The sequence below is a fragment of the Zea mays genome, chromosome 1, assembly GCF_902167145.1.
Source record: "Zea mays cultivar B73 chromosome 1, Zm-B73-REFERENCE-NAM-5.0, whole genome shotgun sequence".
Lineage (NCBI taxonomy): Eukaryota > Viridiplantae > Streptophyta > Magnoliopsida > Poales > Poaceae > Zea > Zea mays.
The window spans coordinates 288,950,760-288,959,141 of NC_050096.1; the positions used below are offsets into that span (position 1 = coordinate 288,950,760).

The 8,382-nt window shown below is 44.5% G+C and overlaps 2 non-coding genes across 2 annotated transcripts; both read left to right on the forward strand.

Annotated features, from left to right (window-relative positions):
• Positions 1-3,279: 3,279 nt before the first annotated feature.
• Positions 3,280-3,476, forward strand: LOC111590791 (U2 spliceosomal RNA). The gene has a single exon (XR_004855824.1). It is a non-coding gene; the product is annotated as a U2 spliceosomal RNA (small nuclear RNA).
• Positions 3,477-5,471: 1,995 nt separating this feature from the next.
• On the forward strand, positions 5,472-5,668 carry LOC111590785 (U2 spliceosomal RNA). The gene has a single exon (XR_004855818.1). It is a non-coding gene; the product is annotated as a U2 spliceosomal RNA (small nuclear RNA).
• Positions 5,669-8,382: the final 2,714 nt, after the last annotated feature.

The window sequence follows — 8,382 nt, forward strand, 5'->3', positions numbered from 1 at the left end:
AGATGGTGCACCGGATAGTCGGTGCCCACCTGAAACAGAAAGTGACCAATCGGAAATCTATTGATCGTTGCACTGTGCAGTGTTCGGTATGCCACCGCACATTCTAGTGCACCCACAGATAGGGAATGTTGGGAGCTTCCAAATGAAGCTCCAACGGCTCCTAGGTCCATTGGGGCTATAAAAGGACCTCCTAAGTGTATGGAGATGTTTCCCAAGCATAATTTGAGCACACTACAACTCCAAAACTCCACGACCACATTTTTTATTTGTTTGAGAGAGATATGAGCATGTTCTTGAGTTGTGACTTTGTCATTTTTATTCGTGTGCTCTCTTCTTTGCTTGTGTGCGTGTTGTTGTTGCATTATGCCCTTGTGTGCGTCTCTACTCCCCTCCTTACTCCGGATTTGATTGTAATCATTTGTGTAGGGCTTGAGGGACTCTAATCTGTGGAGATTCCTCACAAAGGGATATTGTTATAAGGAAGACAACTGTGGCACTCAAGTTTGATCTTTGGATCACTTGAGAGGGGTTGAGTGCAACCCTTGACCAAAGGAGGTCACCACAACGTAGACTAGGCATTGGCCGAACCACGGTAAAAATCGCTATGTCTCTTGTCCATTTTACTTATTGCGATTGTTGCCTTCTTGAGCTATCATACTCAGTTGTAATATTGCTCCTAAGTTTAATACTCATCTTAACGGAGCAATCAAGTGAAGAGTTCTCCTTCCTTTCTCTTCTCAACCTAACTTGGTTTTAGTTCTCACTAACACTTTGTATTAGGGGTGGGCACATTTTTACCATAAACCGAAAATCGAACCGAACCGAATCAAAATTTCAGCTTTTTGGTAGTTCGATTCAGTTTCGGTTTTTGTATCTAAGAAGTTCGGTTTTCAGTATCTTAATCGATTTTCACAGTAAACCGAACCGAAATATCAAAAAATCGAATACCAAACTTTATCAATTCTAAAATTTGACTATTCGATTATGTGAACTAAATGTGTGATGCAATTAAATTGTTATTCAGTTATTGTATGTGATGTATGATGTATCTCTAAATATTTATATATATATATATATTTTATTTTTTAAAGTATATGTAATCTATCATATAAACTTGTTGTATGTGTTGTATTGAGTATAAGTTTGGTATTCAGGTTTTACCGAAAAACTGAAGTAAAAAATCAAAACCGAACTTCTCGGTTTTTTCATTTTCTAGAAAATCGATCAGTTTCAAATGTCTAGAAAACTAAAGTTTTTAAAACCAAAAAACAGAACCGAAGTTTCAAAAAAATCGAATGCCCATCCCAACTTTGTATAAACCAACTTTGTGTTGTTTAGAGTTAATTTTGCAAGATCACCTATTCACTCTCCTCTAGGTGTGGTTAGTCGCTTCCTCACTCCTGTCCCCTAAGAGCGACAAAGACTAAGCGAAGGAGGTAGCGGGCCGGGGGTCTATGAAGAGGTGGTCGCATTCGCGGGGACCTGGTGCACGAGGAGTAGGTGGTGTGGGAGGTGGGCAACGACAGTTACCTCCGTGTCCGCCTCCAACCACGTCGTTCCCACATACAGCAAGCCTCGGAGGAAGGCATGGGGTGGATGGCTATGCGACACCAGGATTGAAACAAGGGCACAAAGGTAATCACATCTATTAGTATTGAATCTGTAACACTATCTTAGATGACTGGCTTTGGCAAGGCTGGGAAAGAATAGGGCAGTATGGGGGGCAGCCGACAACAATGAAGGTGGATATTGTTGAGGAATCTAGGATATATTTCCCCCTAACATCCTAGACAAACCTAGGAGCAACTACATGATGTATATAAGCAAGATATAGGCACCAAATTTTGCATCAACTATAACTCGGATTTGGGTAGTTTGTGAGCCCCAACGTGATTCGACAGCTCACCTTGCGACGGAGGTGGCCTAGGGCATGTTCCATATAGATTGGTATTCATCTGATTGTCCCACCTCTTTTCCACAATAGAAATTACTTCATCTATTAATCGCGATGTCTTCCAAAGCTTCCTTGATGCTCTTTTTGCATGGTCCATGGCAGCCCGCATTCCAGCCATTGTTGGTCTCTAGTATTTTAGCCTGACAAGATCTGTACCATTTTCCTTGGTCCTCATCAATTCTTAAATTCTTCCATATCCATAGATAAATATGGTTATCTTCTTTGCTTTGGCAATGCAGCCACTGAACTCATTTATCTTCTCAATAACCTCCAGCATGAGATCCAAGTAGTGGGTAGAACAAGATGTCGAAATAAGGTAGGAAACTTGTGCATTAGCATCAAACCTACTAGGGTTGAGAGTTGGGTGGGATCACATATTATCTTTTTTATTACATCTAAAGCATAATGAATTTGAACTTAGAATGCTATATATAACCGAATTAAGATGGAAAGAATATGCATGATTTTTCATAATTTTTGTAAAGTTTGTTAGTTCATGTGCACCATATGCCCAACAAAGGCTCATGTGCACATGAAATGTTCCCAAATAAATTTATCTATCCAAGTTAAAATTTTGTCACAATTTTTAAAGCATCAAATTCGTCGCTAATAATAAAATCGATGAATTTCTATCACAGTCATCACCAGATAGTTATTGTGTGCGCGACGAATTTGATACTTCACCTTAAGCTTACAAACATCTAGAGCCAAATACATTACGATCACTTGTTGATTTGATAAAAAGCCTTGTCAAACTGTGTAAAAGTTTCATGGTTACCCTTCTAGTCTCAACTGCAACCACTGAGGGAGCCTTATAGCTAAAAAATTTATCAAAACACATATACAAAATAAAATGGGAGTTGCGTTTATGTGAAATTACTTGATCATATATATTGATATAGAATTGACGGCTATGATCATCTCTCAAGATATAATCAAAGCTTTTAATGTGGTCGATCATCGTAGAGGCAAATTGTTTTAATCCTTGTTGGAGTTAAACAATATACAATTATATGACATTAGTTAATTTTATTAATTTATTATCTATGCTATATGCAAACTATAACATGCTTGTGTATATATACTACGATATTTTTCACCTTATAATATTTGATAAATTAATCGGCCCCTTCTATGCCATAATTCTGGCTTCACCCCTGATCAAGCTATCCTACCTTAAATACATCGTTTCACGTTTTTTCACCTTGTTGGAGGTCTGAATGTACGTGCTTTGTGGTGCTTCAATTTAGTCCCACCTCATCGGCTTTCAACGGGAGGGAGAGGAGAAGGCTTATAAAGGCAGACCCTAGTCAATATAACAATTAATATCTTTCTCGACCTTTTGGCTAAGATCAAGTGTAGTATATGTTCTTATCAGTTTAATATATGATATGTAGGCCATGTGTCTACTTCAATATTAAATTATTTTGTTGTGGGGAAGGTTCCACTACAGTGGCTTGCCATTGAGGCCTTTATGTGTCGCTCGGGCGTTGCACTATTGCTTCAGCCTGGCGCACCCTAACGAAATCAAAGAAAAAACTATTAATAAAGTGAAACATTATATAAAAAATGAAACTGAATTGGTAGAACAAGGTTTACTAAAAACTATCTGATTAAAATATTAATAAAGGGTAATGAAATGATTATTCCAAAACATGGGCCGTGAATTCGGAATTAAATGATATACGTAATTGGAACTCAATTTAATGCACCAAAGTTAGACTGTGTAACTCATATCATAGCATGCATATATCAGATGAAGAAAACAATTCACAAGAATGGCCAATGGAGTTATATGATTTATGTAAATGACTCTAAAGTAGGATACCTGAACTAGCAATTTCACTCATAGCTATGGGAAAAAGTGTTGGCACTACCATTTTCATTCTAGCTAGGTGTCTCAGCAAACATTTGTCGCAGCATCTGTCCAAGGTAAAAAATTTAAAAAAACGTCCCCACAATTAAAACTAAATGAACAACATGCACATCTTAGTCATTGGTGCCATGAATTTGTAATAATCCGCATCGGATCTCTCTAGATCGGCATTCCAATAATGCCTTTGGTGGCGAAGAACAATGTCAGATCACTTCACACCACGGCTGCATCGCTAACTATGCCTGCTTAGGAACAAGAAGTGAACGAAGGAGGATTCACTCCTGTTGTGTCCAAAGCTCCAATGTGAAGGCACTGAATTTTCATGCCTATAAATTATTAAGGTGGTTGTAATCCGATAATTTTTAAGGTGGTTGTTGGAATAAGTTTTTTTTTTGAGGATTAAGCTATTGGACGTTAATTACACCGTTGCACCTTTTTTGTGTATTCGAGAGAATAAAATATATTAGCATGTAGCTAGTGCCTAAGAAGGCAAGATATTTTCAAGTAGGAAACCAAGAAGTCAGAGAATCAACACAAACATTGTGCGTCTTTTGCGCATGGCATTCGTAAGTAACGTCTACTTAAGAAAGCCAAGGGGAAACTCGATTGTGCTCTCGATCGATCGTACATCCGAGACATTTAGACCTTGTTCGGTTCCGTCTAGATCAAGAGGGATTAAAAGATCATCTCATATTCAATTTTGATTAGAGAGGTATTTAATCCACTCAAATCATTTCGATTCATACATAACCGAACAAACGCTTGAGTGGGTGATAATAACATAGTATTTGGAAACAGACAAGTAACGGTGTGGAAACCGTTTAATACTACCACATACACGATGAAGTACATACCTGATACATGACAATGTTTTTTATTAGAATACAAATAAACTTTTAATACTTTTGTAAAAAGTACCTTTTTAGAATAAATCGGTGCATATAAAACCAAATAACAAAACAATTATTTGTAGTCAAATATTTACAAGTTTAATTCAAACATTGTCCAAAACGACTGATAATTTAAACCTAGAGCGAAGTCCGTTGTAAATGATTATTTACATCATTGCATAATTTAAACATTGTCCAAAACAATTATCTGTGTCCGTGAACCCACACAGATGACGTGCGCTATTTGTGCATGGCCTTTGTAAATGATTATTACGTCTACCTAGCAAAGCCGAGCAATACTTGAAAAAAAGGAAAAGAAAAAGAAAAATACAGACTCCGTGATTATTACGTCTACCTAAGAAAAATACAGCATTTGTAAAAAGAAAACGCCGAGCAATCCTTGGAACGGTTCCGTGTGGCTTCCCTCCTGGAACGGTTCCATTCATGTACGTACGGTCATCATACAAACAAAGAAGATTTTGTTTCAAACATGGATGGAGTTCAGCCTCGACGTCTGGGAAACAAAGCGGACGGCGGGTGGCCTGTGTCCAGCCAGCTGCGGTGGAAACGACTGCGGACCGAGCCAGCATCGACGTATTGCCGTATTGGTAGCCCAGAAAGCCCACGCAACCGGACAGAGGTCTGAATGCCTGTACTTTGTGGTGCTTCAGTTTAGTCCCACCTCGGTGGCTTTCAGCGGGAGAGAGCAGAGAAGGCTTATAAAAGCAGACCTCAGTCAATATAACAATTCATACCTTTCTCGGCCTTTTGGCTAAGATCAAGTGTAGTATCTGTTCTTATCAGTTTAATATCTGATATGTGGGCCATATGTCCACTTTGATATTAAATTAATATTTTGTGGGGAAGGGTCCACTACAGTGGCTTGCCATTAGGTCCCTTGTGTGTCGCTCTAGTGTTGCACTATTGCTTGAGCCTGGCGCACCCCAAACAAATTAAAAAAAATGTTATTAAGTTATCTATTTGTTATATTAGATCTACTGCATGGTTACTCTTATTTTGATTTTGTTTGTTCTTTATCTTATTTTTATAATTATTTATTTGCATACATGGTCTTGTTATTAGTTATAATTACTTTCCATCATCTACCACCTCCTTTCATCCTGTCTAGAAAACCTGGTTGTTTTTAAACAAATTCATGGTATAACATGTTTTCTATATAGACATACGGTAAATAAATAATTTTTTAGTGTGTTCAATCGACAAAAATATGTATTAATTGTCGCATGCCCAACATCTGCGCCTATGTTCACTACCGAGGCAACCATCAGAAGCGTGTTAACATGAGATTGAACAGACTTCGCACGTTGGGGCACACGTTATCTCCCTCCCTAACACCTTCCCTCCATACTCACTCGTCTCCCCTCCCTCCACACTCACTACTTTCGAGACATCTTGTGGAATATGTATGTCTCGCATGTCATCCAACTTCATATGATTCTCATAGGTAAAACCATGTTACACATAACATATCCAATTCGCATTATCTTTTTAGGGAATCTTGAGTTTAAACAAGGGACAACAACAACTATTGTGATAATATATATATATATATATATATATATATATATATATATATATATATATATATATATATATATATATATTGTCGGGGACCATAATTAGGGGTAACATCAAGGCTCCTAAATCTTAGCTGGTAACCCCCATCAGCACAAAGCTGCAAAGGCCTGTTGGGTGCGATTAAGTCAAGGATCGGTCCATTCAAGGGACGCGATCACGCCTCGCCCGAGCCCAGCCTCGGGCAAGGGCAGCCGACCCCGGAGGATCTACGTTTCGCCCGAAGACCCCTTCCAGCAACGGGCATACCCTTGGCTCGCCCGAGGCCCAGTCTTCACCGAGAAGCAACCTTGGCCAACTCACCACGCCAACCGACCAAATCGCAGGGGCATTTAATGCAAAGGTGGCCTGACACCTTTATCCTGACGCACGCCCCCCAGTCGACACAGCCGAAGTGACCGTAGTCACTTCGCCGCTCCACTGACCCAGGGCTCGGACTCGGGCTCAGCCCCGGAAGACGGCGAACTCCGCTCCGCCCGACCCCAAGGCTCGGACTCGGGCTCAGCCCCGGAAGACGGCGAACTCCGCTCCGCCCGACCCCAGGGCTCGGACTCGAGCTCAGCCCCGGAAGACGGCAAACTCCGCTCCGCCCGACCCTAGGGCTCGGACTCGGGCTCAGCCCCGGAAGACGGCGAACTCCGCTCCGCCCGACCCCAGGGCTCGGACTCGGGCTCAGCCCCGGAAGACGGCGAACTCCGCTTCGCCCGACCCCAGGGCTCGGACTTGGGTTCAGCCCCGGAAGACGACGAACTCCGCCTCGCCCGATCCCAGGGCTCGGACTCGGGCTCAGCCCCGAAGGACGACGAACTCCGCTTCGCCCGACCCGAGGGCTCGGACTCAGCCCTGGCATCAGCCGACGGTCTCCGCCTCGTCCGACCCGGGGCTCGGACTCGACCTCGACCTTGGGAGATAGACAAGACCTCGACCTCGGAGGAGCCTCCACCTCGCCCAACCTAGGGCACAGACCGACCACGTCAACAGGAGGCACCATCATTACCCTGCCCCAAGCTGACTCAGGCTACGGGGAACAAGACCGGCGTCCCATCTGGCTCGCTCCGCCAGACAAGTAATGATGGCGCCCCGCACGTTCTATGACGACGGCGGCTCTCAACCCCCTTACGGAAGCAAGAGGACGTCAGCAAGGACTCGACACCCCCGACAGCTGTCCTTCCGCCAGGCTCCAGCGCTCCTCCGACGGCCACGACACCACACGAACCGGGTGCCAAAACCTCTCCGGCTGCCACGATGGCATGTACTTAGGGCGCTAGCTCTCCTCCGCTAGACACGTTAGCACACTGCTACACCCCCCCATTGTACACCTGGATCCTCTCCTTACGCCTATAAAAGGAAGGACCAGGGCCCTCTTACAGAGGGTTGGCCGTGCGGGGAAGGACGGGACGACGCTCGTGTGAGGCCGCTCGCTCTCTCCCGCGTGGACGCTTGTAACCCCCTACTGCAAGCGCACCCGACCTGGGCGCGGGACAAACACGAAGGCCGCGGGATTCCACCTCTCACGCCCGTCTCCCTCCGGCTTCCTCCCCCCTTCGCGCTCCGTCTCGCGCCGACCCATCTGGGCTGGGGCACGCGGCGACAATTTACTCGTCGGTCCAGGGACCCCCCGGGTCTCGAAACGCCGACAGTTGGCGCGCCAGGTAGGGGCCTGCTGCATGTTGACGAACAGCTTCCCGTCAAGCTCCAGATGGGCAGTCTCCAGCAACCTTTCCAGCCCGGGACGGTACTCCGTTTCGGGAGTCTTAAGTTCATGTCCCTCGACGGCAGCTACGACATGATACTCCTTCCCCCGCCGCGCGACAGCGACAATGGCGGCCGACAGCCCGCCCGCCGGCGGCGGAATCGACGACGTCTTCCCCGCATGGTGGAAGAACAACATTAGAGCTCGCCCCATCCCCTCCCCCGCCGACGGAGGAGGAGGCGGGGCAACCAAGGCCAAGCAGGAGGCGGCACCTCGTCGGCTGTCGAGCGAGTCGACGGCGCCGGCGCCCCAACGGGGGGCACGTCGAGCATCGACCTCGCGTCTGAGACGAAGACGAGTGCCGTCTCCCCGC